The sequence below is a fragment of the Mytilus galloprovincialis genome, chromosome 3 (assembly GCF_965363235.1).
Source record: "Mytilus galloprovincialis chromosome 3, xbMytGall1.hap1.1, whole genome shotgun sequence".
Classification (NCBI taxonomy): domain Eukaryota; kingdom Metazoa; phylum Mollusca; class Bivalvia; order Mytilida; family Mytilidae; genus Mytilus; species Mytilus galloprovincialis.
Window position 1 is genome coordinate 95,624,152 of NC_134840.1, and position 27,595 is coordinate 95,651,746.

General features: G+C 32.3%; 1 protein-coding gene across 1 annotated transcript in view; it reads left to right on the top strand.

The window, feature by feature from the left end:
- The window catches only part of LOC143069458 (alpha-mannosidase 2x-like), a 92,753-nt gene that overhangs the window by 34,804 nt on the left and 30,354 nt on the right, over positions 1 to 27,595 (top strand). Inside the window, exons 4-5 of the mRNA XM_076244100.1 lie at positions 20,204 to 20,375; positions 25,919 to 26,025. The gene's annotated coding sequence lies outside the window, so the exon portion shown is untranslated. The remainder of the gene's footprint in view (positions 1 to 20,203; positions 20,376 to 25,918; positions 26,026 to 27,595) is intronic.

Genomic DNA, 27,595 nt, shown 5'->3' on the forward strand with positions numbered 1-27,595 from the left:
TTTGATTTTCTGTGCAAAGCAGATATATTTTTAAACTGAGGCTGAATATCAGAAAAATAATATTGAAGAATTTCTCAGAGATCTTCTCGTAAAAATCATTGAAAACTTATTCTAATAAGAACTTTGAATTTTCTGTGAATACTAATTCTAATAAGAACTTTGAATTTTCTGTGAATACTAATTCTAATAAGAACTTTGAATATTCTGTGAATACTAATTCTAATAAGAACTTTGAATATTCTGTGAATACTAATTCTAATAAGAACTTTGAATATTCTGTGAATACTTGCATGTGAGTTGAACAGAGACAGCATTTTTTTTTCAAAGGTCCATCAGTAAGAAACACTATGTGAAAGTTTGATTTTCTTGACAACCAAAAGCATTGTTAAAAAGTCAAATTTACTGCACCACAGCTTAGCATATAGGTTGAATATAATTTGGAGCTTTTCAAATGGTATTGATTAATCTGATTTACCCAAGTCCTAATATTAGTTTTCTTGTTTGAATTGTTTTACATTTGTCATTTCGGGGTCTTTTAAACCTGACTATGAGGTATGGGTTTTACTCATTGTTGAAGGGCATATGGTAACATTTAGATATTAACTTCTTTGTCAATTGGTCTCTGATGGAGATCAAAAGGGTGAATGTTATATTTAGATACAAAAATAAAGGTCAGACCGGTTCTTTTTATGTTGCAGTGTAAACGCACTGGATTAAATAAGATCGATAGATCAATCGCGATCGATCTTGCGTGAGCAATGTAGACGCAAACTGGTCTTTTTAAAGATAGATTCAAATAAAGATTGATTCAATTATTTGGTGGTGTAAACGGGGTCTTTATTTATAATCCTAGTATTTTTTTCTCATAATACATTTTTTGAAAAGAGCTGCTGATATTTTATAGCATGATAAATGGTAATCACATGTAGGATTGTAGTTGTAAAGCATTGGAAAAGTTATTGAACTCAATTGCATGCATGTTCAAAGTGAATTGTTTTTGTCTCAGTGCACTAGCTGAACATTAGGTTTAGCTTCAGTCATGAAGTAATGTTTCAAGTGGCTCTTCTAGTGACAATATGATTAAACAACTTGTTGAAAGGACAGATGATTAAAAGCTGCAGTATTGAGACCATGTTGACTTAATAGGCAACTGACTAATTACGTTACCTAATAATATTTACCGCCATTCTTTGAAGATTTTCGTAATGTTTACATTTATAAGCTGATACATCAATTATCACATTAGTAAATAATTATTGCAAAATCAAAGTCATATTTTAAAGAATTTTCTACGTTCAAAGAGTTTTTTTTATATTTGGAATGCTTGCTTGATGTGGAAATTTAGGTAAGACAAAGGATATAATTTGTAAATGGTTGCAGAGCTTTATAACTGAATGAACCCTCAAATGGAAAAGTGTTCAAATTTAACTTACTGTGAATACAGAAATTATTGTAAGGTTTTAATTGATGCATATAATGCGTCTGGGTAAGGATCGCAATTATAATAACTCCCATTTCTGATATCTAATACATGGCTGTGTTTTATCTGTATGGGTACTTTCCTAAAATTGATATCATTATTCTCCCAATTTTATTCGAAAATTGTCATAATTATGAAAACAAATATATCTGAAATCACTGTTTTTACGCTATGATGAAAATTAAAAAACAAGTAAAAATCTTGTAAAATCTTTTTTATTTACCCCCTCACCCCCTTCCCCTCTTGTATGTTTTTGCATATTCCTTCCACAGAGAAGCCTTCAAAAGGAATTGTCTTTCCTTTGTTTTCAAGTTATACCAGTACCAGTTTCTGTTCAGCTTAAAAAAAGATTTACTAATGGGAAGTAATTATTAATCCCAATTAAACAAAAACACCAAGGGTTTAGAACATATTGAATCATTGATATTGGATCTTCAATGCAAAGCTAAAATACAACCATCTGTTGTGTGAATATATCCTGTGCTAACATATACAAAAGCATGAGAAAATAATTAAATAACAATAAATAAATAGATGAAAAGTTTATGAAAAAGGGTCTAATATTTTCTTTTTGCAGTTTGTATAAGTAATTAAGTTTCCAATAATGGAACAAACATTCTGTGAAGATGCTTGCCATGTTTATTCCTATAACTGATACATTCATCAACACATTCCTGAATAAACAATTAACGACTATGTATATTAACGAGAAAATGTGGTGTGTTAATTAACATCAGGTAATTGGCAGTAATAGGCTGAAGTTTATGTAGGAAATCTTATTTTTAATGGTTCACATAAACTAATTAGATCCAGTGAAAAAATAGATAAATGTTAATGGTTATAAATATTGGCAGAATTGCTGAGATTCTCAAGTTTTAAGAATGTCCATATTTATTACATTTTTGAAAAAGTAAGAAAAAGAATAACTTATGGTTGAAAGTTTTATTTGTGCAATATAGAAATTTTATAGATCCCTAAGATATTGTGTATAAAAAAAAACAGACAAGCTAGAAGTTACATCATTTGGATATGGTGGATAGTTGTCTCATTGACACTCATATCACCGTCCCCTTATAAGAAATAAGTGTACGAATAATAAATGGCAGGGGAAATTCACATAGACACAATTATCAGAAATTGCATATTCCAAGATAGAGACAAAAAAGTTACATTTAGGAACATATCTTTTAAGTAACAGATGCTGATTATATTTAATAGTAGGCAGTTGTACATGTAGTAGCATTGGGCACATTGTAATATATATATATATATATAGTATTAATGAATGGGTGTTTTTATAATGGCTGGGCTGTTAAATGTCCAAGGTCTGTAATAATGCTTGGTCGAGGATTAAGTCTGTAACAGCCCAAAATGGTTCCAAAAAAAATTGTAAATCAGAGATTATAATTATAACCTGTCTCTTTCTCATATTCTTAAAATGATAATAATACTTTTTGATGTCTTTTAAAGCTTGAATTAGTCTTTGGGTTGAAGTAGAATTTTTTTGACATATATCCAGCTTTTCTATTTATTCACGCTTACGAAATAGGAATATGTTTGACTATTTCATATTCCAAATATAAATTGCTAAAAAGTCAGTAATGAACCATTTAACAAGATGATCAGACAAAACTGTTTGGTGTTTCACAATATACAAACCATGATTGAATTTTCTCTCTTCTGATGTAATTTGCTGAAAGTAAGTGATGAACCATTTTACAAGGTTAAAAACTGTTAGGTGATTAATTAAAAACTAATTCCATGTGTGCTTCTTGAAAGAAAAGTCATCTGAACCCACATTATGCAGTGCATTTTGAAGAAACCATGAAGTAGCTCGTTGATTTTACTATCTTCTGATGTTACTCTTATATGTTCTTTTCATGTTTATGAAATCATCGTGTTAATTAGCTTCTGTTAATTAGTTATTTGTTTATTAACATGCCAAGGTAATTACATTGCTTAACTGTTCAAGCACGGAGAACGGAGAACGGAGAACGAAGAAATACAATATGCTTTCACTATTTTTAAGTAGGCAACCGTTTTGTAACATTTGATGAGTGATGTTTATGTTTATTTTTGTAAATATTTCATCAAAATCAAGTATTTGTGTAACTATATTTCCCACTAGGTTACTGGTGCATTCTGAAGGTTTCTAGGTTTATTGAACATGTCAAAAAAGCAAGGTTGGCTGTAAGTGTTGAGTGATACTAATATAATGATTTGAGCAATACACAAACTATGAAGATAAGTTCCCACTAAAACTCTGAATGATCTTTGGTTTTCTGTCATTAAGCTGATCTGAACCTGATCATCTATTTTTTTTTATTAAAGTTTTACCCTTACAGAAGTCAATTAGTTGACATAGATTGACTTACTATTACACCCAAACAGCAGCATGGATGTATGTTAACTTGGTCTAATTAACTGAATGTGACCAAAAAAGACTGAATTTATACTTGAAATTAAAATTTCAGACTGCATTGGATTTGTCATTTATGGTAACTATTTTGTGTTATCTCCCCTCATTAAAGTTTATTCAAACTTGTACATCTCACTTAAGGTAACTATTTTGTGTTATCTCCCCTCATTAAAGTTTATTCAAACTTGTACATCTCACTTAAGGTAACTATTTTGTGTTATCTCCCCTCATTAAAGTTTATTCAAACTTGTACATCTCACTTAAGGTAACTATTTTGTGTTATCTCCCCTCATTAAAGTTTATTCAAACTTGTACATCTCACTTGAGGTGACTCTTTTGTGTTATCTACCCTCTAAGCAGTTTATCAATACTTGTAAATCTCACTTATGGTGATTTTTTTGTGTTATCTCCCCTCTAAGCAGTTTATCAATACTTGTAAATCTCACTTATGGTGATTTTTTTGGTGTTATCTCCCCTCATAGCAGTTTATCCTTATGGTGATTTTTTTTTGTTTTATCTCCCCTCTAAGCAGTTTATCAATACTTGTAAATCTCACTTATGGTGATTTTTTTGTGTTATCTACCCTCTAAGCAGTTTATCAATACTTGTAAATCTCACTTATGGTGATTTTTTTGGTGTTATCTCCCCTCATAGCGGTTTATCCTTACTTTAACATCTCACTTACGGTGATTTTTTTGTGTTATCTCCCCTTTAGCATCTTATCCATACTGCATACATAATGGTTAGTCATAAAATAACTGTAAACATGTTAAAACTGTTTGTTGTAATCATTTTAGTATATATTTAGCAATTAAGTTATTAACTGCAAACATTGATGAAATAAAAAAAAAACTAATATCTTTTTACTCAAATTCAACATTTAACATATATATTATATATATACAACTCGTCTAAACATCAACCCAACAATGTTAGATCTGTAAATTTGCTTTCGCAAATTTTTGGTTCTTCCCTCGCCGGGATTCGAACCCATGCTACTGTGATATCGTGACACCAAATCGCCTGCACTGCAGCCGTCCCGCTAGACAACACGACCACCTGGGCTCTCAAATAAAAGAGCTTTCGGTGGGCATGTGTTACCTTTCCACGTCAGTTTTAATCTAGCGGCGTACTACAGTACATGATATATAAGGCATGAAGATGTTATTGTTACAGATCAGCTAAATTATCTATAGTAAAGGATCCTACAAATTAATGTAAGATACAGTCACAGAAAATAATTATATTCATAAGTACGTCTGAGTCAGTGTATATATATATATATATATATATATACAGGGAGATAACTCTACTAGAAAAACAACTAAAAGAAGTGAAATTTTTATTAAATTATAATCAGCATTTTTCAATATCTCATACACATTTTTGTTTTCAAGAGTTGTTTTTCTTCTGTGTCAGAGCCTTCAACAATGAGCAATTTAAGCATTTCAAAGTAATAGAAAGCAATGTTTATAGTTTTAGCTTTCTAAATTGACTTGTTTCATATTTTTCATGTATAAGTCTTCTATAGCTGACTTATACGGCATAGTTTTTATGATGGTTGAAGATAGTATGGTTGCCTTTAATTGCTAACCATTCACTTCATTGAAGTTTGATGGACAGAGTTGTCACATTTTCAAACATACCACATCTCCTTATTTTAATATGTACATTAATATTTACTGTAATCACATTGACAATTTAAAATTTATTGACCTGAATGTTCATTTTAGATTATTTGAAACAGAAATGTTATTCATCCATTTAATTATTTTGATGTTAATGTGCAAAACATATATTAATTCAATAATGGTAAATATCTCTTACAATTTATTGTTTTGAGAAATTGTTGCATGTTGAACCAGAAATTTATATGACAAACATTTGCTTTTAACGTATTCAAGGAAATGGCTCCATTTAGAGAATTACTGAAAATAAACTTGTTCCTAATCAACGTTAATAACTATTTTGACAAATTCTTCTACAACAAATCTACCTAAATGGTAATTTTACAGGAAAATAATCGTAAATGAAAATTGCTCTGATGTAATTGTAGAAGAAAATAACCAAAACCTATGATTACGGAATTGGCCAAATAAAATTACAGTTGATTGGGATTTGACAGAATTTTTGTTTATTTAGAAGACAGATTGCTACTACTGTGTCTGCGAGATTTAATTTGTTGCTTGCTGTTTAGGGGTCCTATTATTATTGACAATTTATCACAGTTTGATTGGAAGGAGATGTAACAGCGTTGACTCAATAATGATGAAGCCCATGCAATAGCTTGACTTAATTGTGTGAAAAAATACATTACAGCGCCAATACTAAATCATTTATTTCCTTGTGTTGTGATAATGATTTAATTTGTATCCATGCTTTAGAAAACGTTTAGATTAAGCAAATGTACTTTGATTTCTTTGTCTTGATGATTGCATATTTGTGACTCTTTATATGATGTGGGTTTTTTTTGTACTAAAAAGAGAATTTGAAATTAAAACAAAAGGTTACGCATGTTTATAAATGATTAAAAGTTGTGGCCTGTCATTAAAAAAAATCTTTAATTGCATTCTTCTTTAAGGATGTACTTAGGTAAGGTAAGGTAAAAATTAAGAAATTAAGAAATTAAAATTGATACTATAAGCTGGTAGAGCATCAATCAAGGATAAAGATATCAAGCTAAAAATATTGATAGGTCATGGACCTTCTTTTCGAGATATTTGAGATTTGAAATATGGCGGGAAAAGGCTGACTCAGACTTTTACCTTATAATTGCATTGGTAATATTTAGGTCTCAAACCAAAAGAAAGAAAATCAAGAATCTTCTAAAACTTTGTTAAATGACCTTTCATGAGCTATTAAGTCTTATATGAAAAAATAAATGGGTGTTATGGGGCAAAATATTTTACATTGTATTGTATGGAAAAACACCAAGGAGTCTGAACATTTGACACAAATTCCAAAACCTCACCTAAGTACATCCTTAAGTGATCTGAAAGTTATTCAAGCTAATCAATGACCTATGTTGGAAACCAATATGATTGAACACTGATCTATATTTGTAAATTTCTGTGTCAATTTGGTCTCTTGTGGAGAGTTGTCTCATTGGCAATCATACCACATCTTCTTTTTATTACCCATTTATGGGCATTATGTTTTCCGGTCTGTCCGTTCGGTATTCCGTCCGTCTGTCCCGCTTCAGGTTAAGGTTTTGATCGAGGTAGTTTTTGATAAAGTTGAAGTCCAGTCTACTTGAAACTAAGTACACATGTTCCCTATGATATGATCTTTCTAATTTTAATGCCAAATTAGAGAGTTTCCCACATTTTCACAGTCCATTGAACATAGAAAATGATAGTGCGAATGGGGCATCTGTGTACTATGGACACATTCTTGTTTTATATGATATAAATGGTTGAAACAGCAATGTTAACTCTATATATATAGAAATAAAGTTAATACTGTTGGATGCATTTATTTAGCTATTTTTCTACTTTAATATGAAAAAAAGATATTTAAGTTTTTTTTAGCAGTTCACTGAAAACAGTGAAAGTGAAAGCATTTCTAATGGCATGGTGTCCTATAGACCCTGTTTAAATAGAAAATAAGGCATGGTGTGATTGCCAATGCGTACACTTTAGGCTCCACCATAGCCTAATTAAGATTAAAGTTAGAAGCTATAGGTCACTGAGGGCACACTCGCTTGAATTTAAAGTGATATATATATGAAAAAAATACAAAAAAATACTGTTATATGTATATAAAAAGATAATAAAAAAAAAGTATTTTTAAATTTTTTTTTATATTTATATCACTAAAATTCTAGCAACTATGCTGAGGGTGGTAAAGGGTTATTTTCGTGCAACGTGTTTTGCCATTTTTATTTTATGTGCAGCCGTGAAAAAGGTTCATTATTCACTGTGAAATCAGTATAAAAATCAACCTGCAAGAAATTTTTAATTGTACATTCATCGTGAATTTCAGGTTCTTCTGTGCAGATACCTCTCCTTTACATTGCCACTGAGTGTCACTATAAAGCCATTAACACTGAGTAAAACCACATGTATATCAAGCCATAAAAGGCCCAGAGATGAGAAATTCTTGTTTTTTTTTATTTCTATAATTCTATAAGTTGAACATGCATTGCTATTAAATTGAAAAAAAAGAAATAAACTCAAACTTTCTTCCACTGTAGGGTAAAATCATTGTTTTAAATTGAATCAATGTGTAGAAATGCCATTAGTTTTTTTTTAAGAAACAACCTTTCAAATCTAATTTGAAAAAAATGATCAACAAATATTTAATTTTCCACTCTGTTTTTTTCTAATGCATAGTTCTAAAAAGGGATTCCATTAATATTTGAAAAATCTTGGATCAGTTTCAAATGCAGATTTGTTTTAAAATACATCTGTGAAAAAAATCGATAATTGAATTCTGGTGTTGATGTTTTCTGAAGAATTAAGGATTATTTGAACAGAAGACATTATCTATTGTTATGGAAAAAAGATATAAGATAGGATGTGAAAATCATGCCTTTATTCAAGTCCTTCCTCTCAATCAATCAAATCAATCTTTAAGATGTACATTTTAATGCTAGCTTAATTGAATTTAATTTCACTTGGTTAAATAAAGGATATCATTTCTGGCAAATACAGGAAGTTAGCAGATTAAGTAGACTATATTCTGAAGACGATGAGAGCTTTCTGTCAGTATCAATCCGCGGGTGTCAGGTCCGTATAAATGTACTTCAAGTCAAAGCATTGATTTTAACGAGTTTTCTCGGATATTAGACTTTTAAACTAATGTTGGAAGGGAAATTTAAAGGAATGTTTTATCGCATCTTATTTAATTATATAACAGCTTCATTGATTAAGTTAAAACTACCTTTATTATCTTAGAACATCCCTTTGATGTATTGTTGTATTGACTTACGTGTCTACATGTGTTTTAATCTAATGGCATTAGACCCATTCCTTAGGGCTTTAGTTTTCTAAGCACTCTGATCTACTTCTCAATAGTTCTATGTACCTATTTAGCTTAAAACTGATTTGGAATAGTGATTAGCTGCAGAGAAGTTCATCTTTATTCGGCAGATTGTAATTTGGGTAATACATTAATACAGGTGATTAGTCTAATGTTAAACAAAGAACTAGGTTAGGAGTTCTAACTTCAACTAAGACCAGATATATGTTTAGTTATTCAAAATGGAAAATAATCAATTTTTGTATTTTATTTTTTGTTAAAATATTTAAAAACAAATTGCTCAGGTGGAATAAGACCAGGCGAATGAATGACTGAACACACAACACAATTACAAGAACACAACACATCGCACCACATCACATCACAACTACACCACATTATCGCATAACACAACCACTTCACAACACAACACATCGCACCACATCACAAACACTTCCACAAAACACCCACACCACAGCACAACATGCACAACACAATTGCAACACACCACAGAACAATACAAACACAACCACTTCACAACCACACCACACCACAGCACAACACAAACACAACCACTTCACAACCACACCACAATACAACACAAACACAACCACTTCACAACTGCACCACACTACACCACAACACAAACACAACAACTTCACAACCGCACCACAGCACAACACAAACACAACCACTTCACAACCGCACCACACCACATCACAACACAAACACAATCACTTCACAACCGCACCACAACACAGCAAAACACAACCACTTCACAACTGCACCACAGCACAGCACAACACAAACACAACCACTTCACAACCACACCACAATACAACACAAACACAACCACTTCACAACTGCACCACACCACACCACAACACAAACACAACAACTTCACAACCGCACCACACCACAGCACAACACAAACACAATCACTTCACAAGCACACCACAACATAACACAAACACAACTTCTTCACAACTGCACCACAGCACAACATAAACACAACCACTTCACAACCACACCACAGCACAACACAAACACAACCGCACCACAACACAACACAACACAAACACAACCACTTCACTCCACAACCACATCACACCATAAACACAACCACAAAACAAACACATCACACCATACCACACCACACCACAACACAACACAAACATCAAACCACAGCATAACACAACCACATCACACCATAAACACAACACAAACATCAAACTACAAAACAACCACAACACAAACATCAAACAACACAACCACAACACAAACACATCACACCACAGCCCACCACACCACAACTCAACACAACACAACACAGACACATCAAACCGCACCATAACACAACACAAACACAACCACTTCACAACCGCACCACAACACAGCACAACACAGCACAACACAAACACAACCACTTCACAACCGCACCACAACACAACACAAACACAACCACTTCACACCACAATCACATCACACTATAAACACAACCACAAAACAAACACATCACACCACAACACAACACCACACAACACAAACATCAAACCATAAACACAACCTCACCACAGCATAACGCAATCACATCACACCACAACACGACACAAACATCAAGCCACAAAACAAACACAACCACAGCACAAACACATCACACCATAACCCACAACACCACAACTCAACACAACACAACACAGACACATCAAACCGCAAACACAGCCTCTTCACTTAAAACCAGAACACAATCACTTCACAACCCACCACACCACAACTCAACACAACACAGCACAGACACATCAAACCGCAAACACAGCCTCTTCACTTAACACCACAACACAAACACATCACACCACAACACAGCACAATACAAACATCAAAACAAACACAACCACAACACAAACACTTTACAACACAACCACAATACATCACAAACACTTCTCAGCACAACACAACCACACGTTAACACAAACACATCACACCACAACACAACACAAACATCAAACCACAAACACAACCATTTCACTTAAGACCACAACACAACCACACCACACCATAACACAAACACATCACACCACACCACAAACACTTAACAATACAACCACACCACACCACAAACACTTTACAACACAACCACACCACACCATAAACACTTCACAACCACACCACACCAACAACACTTCGCAACACAACCACACAACAAACATTTCGCAACACAACCACACCACAAACACTTCAAAACACACCACAACAAACCACAAACACTTTACAACACAACCACACCATAACACAACCACACCACAGCACAACAAAAACACAACCACTTCACAACACAAGACAATGTTCACATTAACAAAAAACAACAGCAAAAACAAAAAAGTCAAACAAACAACAATAACAGATCAGTGGTTGTCTTTTGTCATATCTTATTTTACCACATCATGACTAGGAAGAAGCGAGCAGGGGTATTTAGTTTGTACATGTATGTTGATCATTTTGGTTTTTAAATGGAAATTTAAATTTTCTTTTTATTTGGTTTTTGTTTTATATAAAGTACATGTAATATGTGGAATTGTTTTTCTTTTTGTCATTTTTCAATATGAATATCATTTTGGTATTTGTTGCATCTTATTGTTCTCTAAATAGAAAGAATCTATAATAGTTCATGTGGAATTTAAACCTTTTTTTTGCACTCATGGAGGGGATTAAATTTAAGCAAGCTCAATGAAATGTGTTTGTAATATATTAATCAGAAAAATATCATGAAAGAATTTCTTCTTAAAAAGTCTGTTAAGAAAATAATTTGAATTTATGAACAGAACGATTTGACCAGAATTCTTTAACATAAAAAGTCCATTTATTTAATAAACTTTCATAAAAATGTTTATTTTCAGTTGTTTAAAATTTGTTACAAACCAGACAAAATATTTCATTAAGTGGAAAAGAGACAGGAATATTGTTACTTCACAAATTTGTAAGTCTGTCACACAGTAAGATTAGAAGCAAGTACATATTTTATTAAATTCCTTGCTTTTATAAAATAAAAATCTCAAAACAGGTTTTAACTAAAACCAGAAGGACAAGGAGAATTAATTACAAAATTTATTTCTGTCTGAAATTGTTTACACATTAAAAAGAATCTTAAAATGTGTGTCTTTGAGACACATATTGCTTTTAATTAAATTGTTTATATTAAACCAGATGTAAAAAAGTAATGTCTTTAGAACATGAAAAACAGCCTTTCCCACAATTTAATTTCTGAAGGCTGTGTTATAGACTAAATACAAATTATCCTAAACAAAATACAAACCTTACTATATAGTTAAAGAACTGGAAAATTTTGAAATCTTTAATTGTTATACTTTTTGAGCATAGAACTTTGAATAGCTGATTTTCATTGAAAAAGTTAACATTTTAGACATTGAAAGTATAAAATGGCACTAGCATACAGGTGAAAACTGGTCATTTGATAAAATCCTGGATGAGCTGGTAAATTTAAGTTCACAACTGCAAAATAGATGTAATATGGAAATTGTGACTTAAACTTGTATTTAAATTTCAATAGCTTTCTTTGTATATAATATCCAGCCTTTTTCTGAATTCACTTTAATTAATCTCTTATTTTTTGTCTTTTGATTAAGAATTGTAAAATAAATGCATGCTGCAGTAATTATTGACTTAAAATTCCAGTATTCGGAGTATTACAGGATTTTAGTGTATTCAGTTCAAATATGAGAAGATTATGTCATTTACATTTTTCAGATAATAATATTGTATGATAATGTTTTACCATATGGCTAATGTTAATGCTTGTCAGAAATAATGTATGAAATTATGAAAGGTTTATTTGATACATATTTGTTAAAATTGAAATGAAACACACTCTAGAGTACATTTTAAGCTGAACATTTAGAAGCCTGAGCAACTATCTATAGTAATTTTATAGGGTGCTTGAATTTGACTAAGTGTAAAATTATATTGTTTAAGGACCTTCCATTTTCAATATCACTTGGAATCATATTTGTTATTTAACTTTTTATAGGAAGGAAATGCATGTGTCTTTTAGTTTTTTTGGTTTATAAAAAGTATGTTCCCTATTGGAATTTTGAAAACAAGGAGTTTTTTTGGTGTCAAATGGGTTGCTGTCGCATTGGAATGTACCCTTACTCCTTTTAAGTAGAAGTATAAAAACATACAATGCAATTCTTTATCTATTCATAGGACTATATAAAGAGATGTTGGAACTAATTGCACTACTGTGGAATCATTGTTATACATTATATAATTGGATAATTTTCATTGTTTTCATGGATACAGGTGAACCACGATTTTTAATGTTCAACGGATTATAAATTAAATATCAGTTTGTAAGCAGAATATGCCAGAAATCACGAAATCACATATGAGAGTTTTCAGAATCCACGAAAATAAATGAATCCACAGTAATATATATATTATTCCTAGTCTGAGGGTTAATCAAAATATATGTGTAAGTCATATGTAGAACCACGGACTTCTTGACAGATTTGAACATTAAGGACTAACAAAGTCCAAACTTTCTTATAGGAAATATTATATCCATACACTTGATTTGAAGTGATTACTGTCGATTCATTTATTTTCATTAGTACCGTTTTTTTGGATTCAGAAAAGCTTGCCTTTTTGGGCATATATGATTTCATAGTTTTGCCAAAGTTTTTCGTACTAGGCTATATAAAATTTGTCATTTGTTGAACATTTAAATTCATGGTTCACCTGAAACCCAATGAATATTGGTATCTAACAAAAAATAATAAATCGACAGTAACGGAGGCCTCTGAAATATATTGGACAGAGCTAAAGAGTGGCCTGTGGTGCAAAAGTCATACATTTCAGGCTCATTTTACTCTTCAGGATAGCAGATTTTGTTTTCGTTCTAGAATAATTCATTTAATTCAATACAAAGTTTTTAGAATTAGATATAGCTATTGATTTGGGGTAGTATGATTGGTGTTCATGTAGGCCAGTGACTATATGTGTTCAGATAATATAAATTTTGTTTTAGATTTAAATATATGAAAGTTGAGATATAATGTACTGAATTTAGTGTTCTTTTGCCGAGATGTCAAAGCAAAAGCCAAATGTGCTATTGGCAAATGAAAATAAGATAAAATAAAATTGTATCACTTTTATATCCACTAACTTTCTCAGTCAATCATATACTTTTTTTTCTCAGTGTCTTAAATTCACCCTTTTTTTAGTTTTTCCCATGATATTATCTAGGTTAAAGATTCTGACAGTATTTTAGAACATACCCTGAACACTGATCCTACACAAAATTAATGTTCCCCAGAAGATAGGTGTAATGCTCTTTATTGACAATATATATCATAAGTGTTATTATTTGATCGTTATTATCTCCTCTGATGTTACAAGAAGTTCATCCTCAAATTTGAAGTATTATGCTTCTATTAGTAAACACGTTTCTTATTATAACCTTCAAAGATTACAAATAAAATTATTCATTTGTATGTTATATATTTATTTGAACTGAACGTTGTTTTTGATAGATAAGTGGGAAAGATGAAGTAATCCATGTGTTGTACTTTTTTGTATCAATGCAAAAGTAAACAAAAATTGAAAAAGTTGTAGATCTGTTATTATTAAAGATGATTTAAGAATTAATATTTGATAAAAAAATGTCCAATAATAAAAACATCTTGTGCTTCTCTTTATATTCTTTGCCAGATGTCATGCAAGAAATGTTTTAAAGATAGCCTTCCATTGTCCTATATATTTGGACTAAAAGAAATTCATATTGAAACATTGTATGTATGTGACTGTCTGAATACTTTAAGTCTCTTAAAAGTCTTAAGTCTTCATGTCTTGTGGAATAGCTTATGAAGGTATCCTAGAAACAAATTGTCTTTTACCCTGAAAAATTAATCAGTTATATTTTGACTAACATTAATAGTACTGGTACTTATTATATTCTTAAAATTATATTTTTCATTTTGGAGAGTTATTAAGACAGACATTATTGATTGATTGATTGATTGATGGTGTTATAACACCAATTATGGGCTATTTCATCGGGGTCAGTTTTTATGAGTGGATGAAGCCTGCGTGCCCAGAGAAAACTACCCACCTTCCGTATTAAAACTGACAATCCTAGTCAATTAAAATCGGATTCAAGTGTACAGGTTTAATGGTTTAAGCAGGTTTTACACTCACAACCTCTGGTGAGTGTTGACTGGCTAGTGTTTACAGTAGTTACTGTACTTAGTCCACTCGGCCACAGAGGTCCTGAGACAGACTTAAATAACTTAACATTTGCCACTGGGAATGGCAGACATTTACACAAAACAAGCCCCCCCCCCCCCCCAATTATTTGGAAACACATAAAAAAGAAATAGAAATCCATATTGAACTGGTACCAGAGGTTTAACAAAACAAGCCTCTTAGTGAATGGAAATAGATCCCTTGGTATCAGAAGTTTAAAACAGAACAAGGCCCTCAGTGAATGGAAACACATAAAAAATGATAAGTAAGTATTGAACTGGTATGTACCAGGTCTAAACAGAGCTGAGGTTGCTCTGCTGTGATTACACTATTAGATTATGATAAGAGTAATTGAAAATGTAGATAAGTAGGGATCAACAGAACGTTTCTGTGTCAAGTTATTCCAGTATGAATGGTACTAAATCTTGTGTACTATCAGAACTTATTATACAGCAAATAATAAGTCAGCATTAAGTGTTTTGATCAGATGCCAGTTGTTGTAACGGAGGATCAGAGTTAGAACCGAGGATCAGAGAGAGGATCGGAAGCATTCAATCAGCCTCCTTGGTAATTAACCCTCCCTTTTCCCTTATCATGCTCCTGTATCGTACAGGTGCTTTGAAAAACAATGAAGTGTGAATGTATCTATCAACAAGATTTATTATGAAACAGTTTTATATAATATTATGGAATATAATCTTCAACAATCAGTGTGAAAGATGAAACAGCATGGTAATCTACTTACTGTATTCTACATGTGGAATACATTGTAAATTTTTGATTTTAAATATGAATCTTGAAAATGATGATTTTTCCTTTTGTTGTACGCAAAAGTACTTGGAGCGATGATTATAAGTGCAATTGAATATAATATAATTAATAGGTTTTGTCCTAGGCTCACATAATAGACTTAGAGTATACTTGGAAGAGGTATTAAGATGAGTTTAGGTACACATATGAGTCACTAGACCAGGGGATTATTGCAAAAAAGAATTAAGATTGCATGGCCATGTGTTATTATATATTTTTCCACTGTCACTATATTATGTGCCCCTAATGTGTTAAAATTTCTTTTCCAGTCCTTACTAATTAGCACTCCCTAAGTTAGGATTACTACTACTGGAAGCTTATATTTGTTGTTACGTACGTCAATGTCTTTCACATGGAGGCACTTATATAATGAATTGTACCTTTGTTATTCTTTCTTAATTGTTGATTGCTGAATTCAGAAAAGCTTTTTTGAGGTACAAATTCAACAAATGTTCCAAGGTTATATATATACTCCTGGAAAGCGTTTTGATTGCACCAAATTTATGAATTTTGATAAGTAATTATAAAGTGCTTCAGTCAGTGTTGTAAGAGTCCACAAAACTTTTAAAAGTGTGTCAGATGCATCAAGTATATGTTATTTTTATTTTGTAATTCTCAGGTCCCATTGGGGAACACTCCTTAGTGAGAATATTACTGGATATTGATGTATAATGTGTTGTAACTTTGCTTTCACCTTTTCCTGAAGGCAATAGCAGAGTAAACCAATTTAATAACAATTGAAGTCTATAGCTTTGTTTTCATTAATTATCTCTCTAATCAAGTTGTGTTGATTGATTGATGATCAAAGTAGAAAGTAAAGTCAGACTGTAAACAACTTCAGAGAGATCCAATACACAAATAAACAACACAGATGTACTCTAATTAAAGGTTTGTTTAATTAATTACTTCAAAGGGAGATCACTGTGTAGATCAGTCACTCAAATGAAAAGTCTTTCATTCATTATCCACAAAATGATGTGGGTTTAAAGATGGTATGATTGGGCTATATCATCAAGGGTCAAACAAGCTACCTTTTTGCTATTGTCAGCATACATTAAATGAGCCTAAAATTTTACTGGTTTTTATTAAAGTATCTTTTTTCTCCTGCCTCAACAAAGGGGAAACAGCAAGACTTAGACTTGTGTGCTGTTTCTGGCAGGGGCAACACAAATTTATGAGTTTGTGATTAGGTCAATTTTAAAGTGAACTATTAGTGCATGGAAAGTCACATATAGAACCCTATGCAGCAATGTTTTCTGTTGTCTTAGGTCTTTCACCGATGCCCAGGAAGCCTCACAATTATTATTTAGAAATTTTCACCTATTCAAAGCCATAAATCAGAACATTACCAATCTTTGGGTATTATAATGTCTCTTTAATAAGGTGAAAATTCAAGATTCCAAAATAGATTTTGAGGTTCAAGGTCATTCAAGCTAGCTGAAATTTATAGACCTAAACACAGACTTTAGAATCCTTACAGATCACACCTCACCTTGTGCACCCATGGTGCATCTGTCTAATTCTGCATTTATCAAAAAGTCCAATAGTACAATTTAAATATGAAGGATTAGGTTTCGAATTAGTAAATCATGATCTTGGTTATTAATTTTAAAGATACTCATGTTCAACTTTGCAATTTTTTGACAGACTCCACATCAAGAAGCATTATGGTATATTACAAGATAGAAGATTGTTAAATTTATCTTAGACTCCCCCTGGTGATGATTTATTTATGTACAGTTAATTGTTTGCAGGTGATGTTTTATAGTCTGGTCAAGGATTAGTTTCCTCTTGCTTAAATCATTTTATGAAAATTTTCATTAAATTTGAAGATAGCAATATTTACTTTTATTAGTTTCCATTAAATAATATGTTTTATAATATAGCTTGTCATGCTTAATAAAGATTAATCAGTCTTCTCACTGGTGAATTATCTTTGAACAATTTTTTTCTGAATTCTTCCTGCATGTTTTTACAGAAAAGATTTGTAGACATATGTTAATCTATTGTCTTGCAATTAGTCATTACCTTTTAGGTTGAAACTTTAAAAGAGCTGTTAAAAAATCAAAGGAGCAATTATTTGGCTACTGAAGTTGTTTAAAAAAAGTAAAATTAGAGATGACTTTCAAATTCCTGCACTTTCAGTCAATTTTCTATGTCATTCAAATTTGTGGACTTTTCTGTAAATTTGCTATCTCACTAGGCATATGTTGTAATGTCACAGAAAGAGCTGATTGTTTGATGATCTGTGTTATAAGCCTTTGAAACTTGTTATCAATAAATATTGGATATAATATAATTTGGATACTTCAGTCATAATAAATGTCAGTTGTACTGGCACTATTTTGAAATAGATATATTTTACCTAAAAAGACTATGCAACTATATCAGTTGTGCAGTCTTAGCACAATTTTATGTTTTGTATAATACTGTCAAACCTGTCAAATGACCACCTGTATTAAACAAAAACCCCTTTAATTTAGATCCCTTTGTAGTACAGTTCATACAGATTGAACCTGTTTTAAGAGACCACAAGTCTTAAGAGACCACTTATTATAAAATCCTTTAAAAAAGCTCTTGTACCAAAATTAAAGAATGTGCAATTATTTTATCTTTAAAGGAAATTTTCTGGTGAAATGCTTGCATCGTCATCCTTGTGGTCACTAAAATTGTAAGACTACATCACAGTGGTGGATCCAGCCATTTAAAAAAAAAGGGGGGGGGGGGTCCCAATCCAGGACAGAAGGGGGGGGGGGGGGTTCCAACTATATGTTCCCATTCAAATGCATTGATCGGCCCAAAAAAAGGGGGTTCCAACCCCCGGAACCCCCTCCCTGGATCCGCCAATGCATCAATGGATAGGTTCTCAGGACATTTATTCATGTTAGGCCGGGCCTTTTACAGCTGACAATACAGTATGGAATTTTCCTCATTGTTGAAGGTCGTATGGTTGCCTATAATTACATGTACTTTATTTGAACTTTGTTGGATATTTGTCTCATTAACAATCATACCACACTTTTATAAAGAACTTTATTTTATAAAGAACTTTATATTATTATCATCCTCCAGAAGTTTAAGAACACTATTAGGGACATGGAAATTTGAAGTCTGCTTGCTAAAAAATTTTTTTTAATCTGTTTTATTGATTATTTGCCAAACTTTGTTAATAAATTTATAAAAATCCTCACTTTTAATTATATTTATGATTGTTAGGGAATAGTAGCTATGATTATAGAAATAAATTCCAAGTAATTTATCTATGAACCATGAAATTATACTGGACTGTTATTAGGCTTAACTATTTGAAATCTCATTTTCTTTTCAAGGGTCTAACTACTATTACAATGTAGTAGTTATTTTATTAAGAGGGCCAACCAAAAACAAATCACCAACTAGCTCCTAGATCCTCAATGAGACCACCCTCAATGTTGATCTTGTCGTCTTCAGGGTACAAAGTAGAAAGGAGTAGAGAGTTTACATTGCAAACAGAATAAATCAAGATATCTATATATTATTATATAATTTCTTTCAAGTGATTTTTATCATCCCACTAGGACATTTTTATGTTTTGATCAGTTGGTTATCAATATCAATTAACATTAATTATGTTTTACCAAATTTTAATTGCACAAATGCATACAGCTGTTTTGTAATATAAACTGGTACAGCAGGTTTAGATGAATATGTTGAACAACATGAACTCATTGAAATTTATAAGAAACACATGTAGGTTTAATGTGCCCTTGCTTGAATGTAAAAAAAAAAGAGAAATGGTTTTATGATTCCATAGGAGACAAATATCCACCAGAGTTAAAGTAAGTGATTATAGGTAACTGTTACAGTATATATGAGAGAGCGAGATATAAAAAAGATTTGATATGATTACTAATGAGACATAACTCTTTACCAGAAACCAAGTGACATATTAAGAAGGTTACAATTTGAGACTCCTATAAATCCTGGATATGAAAAAATGTAAAACAGTTGCAACAAGAAAACTTACAGCCTAAATCTTATAACAAAACATTTTAGGAAAATGACAGACGTGAATTAATGACAACCACTGAACTACAGGCTGCTGACTTGAGACAGGCACATACAGAATGATGTGGGATTAAAATTGTCTGTTGGTTTGTTTTTTTAGCCATCAAGCACTGTCAGTTTATTTTAAACTTGTGAGTTTGAATGTCCCTTTGGTATCTTTCGCCTCTCTTTCAGTTTATTGTATTTATTAAATAAAAATGCATTTTTTTTTTTTTTTTTTGCAGATTGTGCAGACTCTTGCAGATTCAACAGTAAACTGGTAAAGTCGACAAAGATATTTTTCCTGTGATCTTGCAAGCAAAACACCTGTCACCAAACGTCAAGAAAGCTTCAGATATTGTCAGAATACCCAATGTGACAGAAGTCATCTAAGATAGTTGTTGTAGGCATATAATGGTAATATAATATTACACAAAACCGGTCAAAAACTAACTACTTTGGAAAAAAGTTCAACTAGTTACTACTGTACCACTAGCCAGTCAACATTGCAGTTGTGGTTTTAAACCCTGCACATGCTCAGTTTAAATTTTAGTTAACAAGGATTATAAAAATACGGAGATGTGGTATTGTTGCCAATCAGACAACTATTTACCAAAGTTCAAATGATGTGAATGTAAGCAATGAGAAAAACTGATGTATAGTCACCTATAAAAGGCCTCAGACATGAAAAATATGAAACAATTCCATTGAGAAAACTAGCAACCTAACTTAAAGTAAAAGAGTTTACGAAAAAACAAATTTGACAGACATGAACCAAAAACAACCACTGAATTACAGGCTGCTGACTTGTGACAGAAGAAACCTTTCCTCCAACCTGGGATATCATGTGTTACAGCACATTATTAACCAACTAAGTACATTATTGCCAAAAATGACTGGTTATTAAAAATAACATATTTTCTGTAATGGCCCTGTTTTTCTGTAATGGCCCTGTTTTTTCTGTAATGGCCCTGTTTTTCTGTAATGGCCCTGTTTTTTCTGTAATGGCCCTGTTTTTTCTGTAATGGCCCTGTTTTTCTGTAATGGCCCTGTATTAATGCCCGGTTTGTCTGTATAAAGCACAGTTAGGGTTTTTAATAAAGTTAATAAAATTAAGTTGTAAAGAGTATAATACTTTTTTGTATTTTATTTAATTTAGTAACCAGCAACCAAGATTAAAGAACCATATATAGGGATCACGGTTCCTCCTGTTTTTCAACACATAACTTCTGTCAACTTAATATCTTGGATATTTGATATATTAACACATACACTTTTATTCAGTTGGTTAATAAATGTATTAAGAAATGGGTGTTTTTATAATGGCTCTGTTATATGTCCTCGGTCAGTAATAATGGCCTCGGATGTCTGTAATGGCCCTCGGCGTTGCCTCGGGCCATTACAGACTTCCTCGACCATTATAACAGACCTTGGACATATAACAGGGCCATTATAAAAACACCCATTCATTAATACTATAATATAAGAACACATTATAAAACCTAGATGAATTATTTATGAAGAATTGATTTATTTCACACGTTAAAGAAAACAGGGGTGCCTTTATTTATAAGGATCTATTATAACAGATGTACATTATTGCCTATTTTATTAAAAAGTAAAATCACAAAAATACTGAACTCAGAGGAAAATCAATTCGGAAAGTCCATAATCACATGGCAAAATCAAATAACAAAACGCATCAAAAACGAATGGACAAGAACTGTCATATTCCTGACTTGGTACAGGCATTTTCAAATCTAGAAAATGGTGGATTGAACCTGGTTTTATAGCTAGCTAAACCTCTCACTTGTATGACAGTCACATCAAATTCCATTATATCGTCACCAATGCGTGAACAAAATTTATTTGATATATATTTTAATTTGATTTATATACATTTATTCCACATTGAAGACATTATGCATACCCTTATTTATTATGTATTGTTTGTTTTGTGTTGTTGGAATACTGTCACCAAGGATTTGTACATACTATACAAATCCTTGCTACCTCTTTGATGCATACAAATATCTGTCTATATTAAAACAATGTTAAAGTCTTGTCCTTGAGGAAGGTTTATCATAATGTTATTGGCACATTTTATAGTTAAACAACAGATATACATCTTTGTAACAGATACAAATTCTTTCACATTATAAAAGAACTAAAGAATACCCCAAAACAAAGTTAACAAAAAATACCTGTTCATTGTGATATACTCAATGTCGAAAATATATCAATTTATCTTTGAACAGATATTTGTTTAATTTGACAGACAATATTTGGAAGCTATTACATCTTAGGGGACCTGATATAATTTGTTTTACAGGGGGTACATCTGGCACCACTATCATACACTATCTAAAACACACGACCTTATCACAGCCAAAAATATGAATCAGTTAGGTGTTTTTTTTCTTACATCTGGGTTTCTGAGGTGTATTATTGTCCAAGATAATGGAAGATAATGTCATAGAGACTTCTGTTATTGCTCCTATGATGTGAAAACCATAAACAAATTATCTTTTTTCTTGTAAGATAATACTTGTCAAATTACAAAATTTCTGTCAGATCAATTTTTTCTGACATTTTTGTGTGTTAGATCTTTCGTTTTTTATACCCTACCCTTGGCCAGTTTTTGATTTCAGCACTTTTAGTTATCATAGCAAGTGTGATTGCATGAAAGCAAAGATTTCGCTTAATCACAGATATAATTTAAATATCAGAACATCTTATTGTTTGCTTGCAACATATCTACTTTGCAGAGCCACTTCTTTGGTTATGTTTAACTGTAATGCCCCACATACATTAGTAGAGAGCCATCATATTTTCTGGTCTCAGTGGCGGACTTGGCGTGTTACCAGGGGTTAGAACTCCAATTTTTGGGGATCAATGCATTTGAATGTGGACATATGGTTGGAAACCCCCTCTCTTTATCCTGGGTTTGGACCTCCTCATCCTTTTGAAAATGACTAGATCATCCCCTTTGGCTGTTCTACCCTCAATCCCTCTGTCCATTTCATGTTTATTAAAGGCTTGTTTGTGGTCACATTAAATTGAAACTTTGTACAAATGTTCATTATGAACTGCACATTGGCCGATCCAGGGGGAGGGGGGTGGGGTTCCGGGGTTTGGAAACCCCCCTTTTTTTTGGCCGATCAATGCATTTGAATGGGGACATATAGTTGGAACCCCCCTTTGTCCTGGGTTGGGACCCCCCCCCCCCCCCTTTTTTTTTTAAATGGCTGGATCTGCCCCTGCTGCATATTAGCCAAATTAGAGATTTAGCCCAAATTTTACAATTTCTTTTTAACATGGAAATAATACAATAGGATGCACATTATTGGTATTAACTAATGTTTTAACCTCAATCTTTTGCACATGATGCAACAGGAGAATGCAGATTTTTTTATTGGATTGCTGTACTTTAATACTCTCTAATCTTTTCCTATAGATTTGAGATTATATCAATTTGAGATTACAGATTATAGTTTCTTTTGGTTCCTAATCTCAGTTTTGTTGGGCTGTCAAGTTTAGAGAATGCAGGTGTGGTAATCCAGACATTTTGCAGTTTTAATGAATATGTGGTGGAAAAAAAATGCCTAAGAGAAAAATAGACAAGAAAAATGAAGATTTCGTAAATAATTAAGCGACTAACAGAGCTCAGCCCGCCCAAAAGCTTTAACATTTTTAATGAAAATGTGAAGAAAAACAAGACAAGAAAAATGAAGATTTCATCTATAATTATAAGATTCTCTACAGAGCAGCTTTCTGTCATTTTTGTGAATTATTAAATTGTAAAATATTTTCATTCAGACTACAATATTAATTTTGTCTATTTTTCAATTTTAATTGACAGCTGCATATTTTATAAGATCACTTCTATGATAGCAATGGAAGCCCTTTAAGAAGAACATCTGTTCTAATGATTAGTGTATTGGATAGGAAAGCCTGTAATACACAGAATGGTGTCATGCTCAATAACATTCACTGTCGGTGATAAATCTTCCTCTGGTGCAGGCCAAAAACAAATTATTCATCAAAGTGACTAGGCTTTCTATATAATTGAAACTTGTTTAATTTTGATGTCACATGGTCCTCTGATGTCTAAATGTGATAAGTTTCTGTTTATTGTCATTGTATTAGTTTATTTATACATTTGGGAACATGTGTGTCTGTCTGTCACAGTACATTTGATGATGGGATCTGTCTTGGTAATGAATTGGACTGCCTATCTGGTGATTACAAATTATTTTGACAAAATTGATTGATTAGCATGGCAATAAGATAAATTTACTTTTGATGAAATTATCTCATTATGAACAGATGTGACTACAATTGCTACAGACTAGATCCAAAATTGTGGGACATCTTATGCCACAGTCTCAGCAGAGAATAGTGTTACCCCTCTCAGCTTGTCCCTCCCAAAATTGGTTTCAGTTTTCTAACTTAAGTTTGCCTCAACCAAATATTATGAAAACTTTTACTGTCAATGTTTATTACCAAACCTTTCTAGCATTATGTTCCTTTTGTAAGGTTATATGCAGGTGGTGGCATCATCTGTGTCCCATGTACAGTACACGTTCACCATTTATTTTATATTAAATTATATAACATATTTTACCTGGTCCCATAAGCGGAGCCAAGGGGACCCTGAAGGGCCTGCCCCCCCCTTTTCGTGGGAAAAATTTGGTTGATTATATAGGGAATCATTGAAGCATGAATGGAGCAGCCTCCCCCCTTAGGTCAGTCAGCGGGCCCCCCTTAGGAAAAGTTCTGGATCCACCACTGGGTCCCCATTTTTCTTCAGTTTGCTAAGATGGTATGTTTATGTTGGAATACACTGATCAGATTTAACCTATAACAATGTTAAGTGATTGATTGATTACTCAATTACATTTCAATCATTTTGACCTACATAAAATTGTAACAGCAAAAAGGTTTGGGACTAATTATATAATAGATACAACTTTTGAGGTATTTTTAACATGATTTGTCTGGACTTTTTTGATCTTCAAAATAAAATTTGAATGTGTTGAAGTCAAAAAACCTTGCTGTCAATAGTGGAAAACTTGCATGCAAGGAATACTCTTTTATGAATGAAGGGCAGAGAACTGGACTGAAATTGAACTTAATGGATCCACATTATAAGACTTAAAAAATAATAGACAATGTAGATTAGACCACTTATTAATCTGCTTTGTCCTCAAAAGACATTTTGGTGACCACAACTTGGAGATTATAAATTTTTTATCATAGGGGCATCCTGCCCCCCCCCCTTTTCATGGGAAAAATTTGGTTGATTATATAGGGAATCATTGAAGCATGACTGAAGCGTCCCCCCCCCCTCCTTAGGAAAAGTTCTGGATCCGCCACTGTTTATGTATGCACTTCTATGAATTTATGAGCATTGTTCCGAAGAAAATAAATAGTACTAATTTTATTGCACTAGATGTGCATTTCAATAAAATGTCTCCTCAGTGAATACTCAAGCCAAAAGTATTTGAAAAATGATGAAAATCGAAAATATACAAAGTTTGAAGAGCTGATCACATAATGGGTATATAACTTTTGTGATTGATTTTACTCCAATAAACAGCTTGAATTTTATATTTTTCTCATTTGAGAGAAGTTTTTTGTCTCATTTGTGAATTTTTATGTCGTGTATCCTGTTTATTTCCTTGAAAACCATTTTTTGTTCAGACATAAAAAAAAAAACACCATTGATTTCATCCTATAAAAGAATAAATCCATGGTGAATGCATCATAAAATCATAACACAGTCCTTATTTCTATATTATTTGTCAAATCAACTGAAAATGAGCAAAACATTAAATTTTGTATCTAAAAATCAATCTATATGTCTATTTGTCTGTTATAATGTTTATATTTGTCAGTCCATGAATTGATTGACAATGGGTACCTTTATTATTGTTTTTTAATTCATTTTTTTTCAGAATGATTTTAGAAAAATCTAAACCAGAAATATAAGCTTCATTACCTATAGTTGTTTTACTGATGAAGACCCACCTGTGAACAGAACCAAGAAGATTTAAGAAAAAAAGTAAAGAAAATTAAATTTATTTGAAAATTAGTGAAAAAAAGAAATGACCACATGTGGCATCTTAGAATCAGGAAAAACAAAAAAAGAAACAAAAAAACCCAATCAGAATAAAATAAAGGAAATTAAATTCATCTAAAAATTAGAGAAAAAAAAATTGACCATATGAGGCATCTGATATTCTGGAAGAAAACCCCAAAAAAAACCAATCAATGTGAGTGAGTTACACCAACAAATTTACTTCCCGGTTACCAAAAAACATCTCTTGTGCTGTTACTTTGTTACACCATAGATATTACATCTATGGTTACACCAAGGAGGTTATAATGATACAATATCCTTTACTTCACATAATTTTTGTCGAGCCTGCAACTTTTGTTGCAGAAAGCTCGACATAGGGATAGTGATCCGGCGGCGGCTACGGCGGCGGCGGCTTTAGCTCACTTCTTAAAAGCTTTATATTTTAGAAGGTGGAAGACCTGGATGCTTCATACTTTGTATATAGATGCTTCATGTTACGAAGTTTCCGTCAGTCACATGTCCAATGTCCTTGACCTCAGTTTCATGGTTCAGTGACCACTTGAAAAAAAAGTTCAAATTTTTTGTAATGTTGAATTCTCTCTTATTATAAGTAATAGGATAACTATATTTGATGTGTGCGTACCTTGCAAGGTCCTTATGCCCGTCAGACAGTTTTCACTTGACCTCGACCTCATTTCATGGATCAGTGAACAAGGTTAAGTTTTGGTGGTCAAGTCCATATCTCAGATACTATAAGCAATAGGGCTAGTATATTCGGTGTATGGAAGGACTGTAAGGTGTACATGTCCAACTGGCAGGTGTCATCTGACCTTGACCTCATTTTCATGGTTCAGTGGTTATAGTTAAATTTTTGTGTTTTGGTCTGTTTTTCTCATACCATATGCAATAGGTCTACTATATTTGTTGTATGGAATGATTGTTAAGTGTACATGTCTAGCGGGCAGATGTCATGTGACCTTGACCTCATTTTCATGGTTCAGTGGTCAAAGTTAAGTTTTTGAGTTTTGGTCTTTTTATCTAATGCTATATGCCATAGGTCAACTATATTTGGTGTATGGAAATATTTTATAATCTTTATGTCAGTCGAGCAGGTTTTATTTAACCGTGACCTCATTTTCACGGTTCATTGCACAGTGTTAAGTTTTTGTGTTTTGGTCTATTTTTCTTAAACTATAAGTAATGTGTCAACTATATATGTTGTGTAGAAGCATTGTTAGCTGTACCTGTCTGCCTGGCATGGTTCATCTGACCTGGACCTCTTTTTCAAGGTTCATTGGTCTTTGTTTAGTTATCTTGGTTAATGTAAAGTTTATGTGACAGTTGTAATAAAGCTTAGATTTATACTTAAGACTATCAACATAATATCAATGATTAGTATAGAAGGCGAGACATTTCAGCGTGTGCACTCTTGTTATTGTACATGTTGGACAGTATGTTAAGTCTCATAGGGGATAACATTTGCTTTAAAGAATAAAGGGCAGTAATGATTCTCAAGTAAAAGCCCCTACTATAATTGCAAAAGTGATAGGCA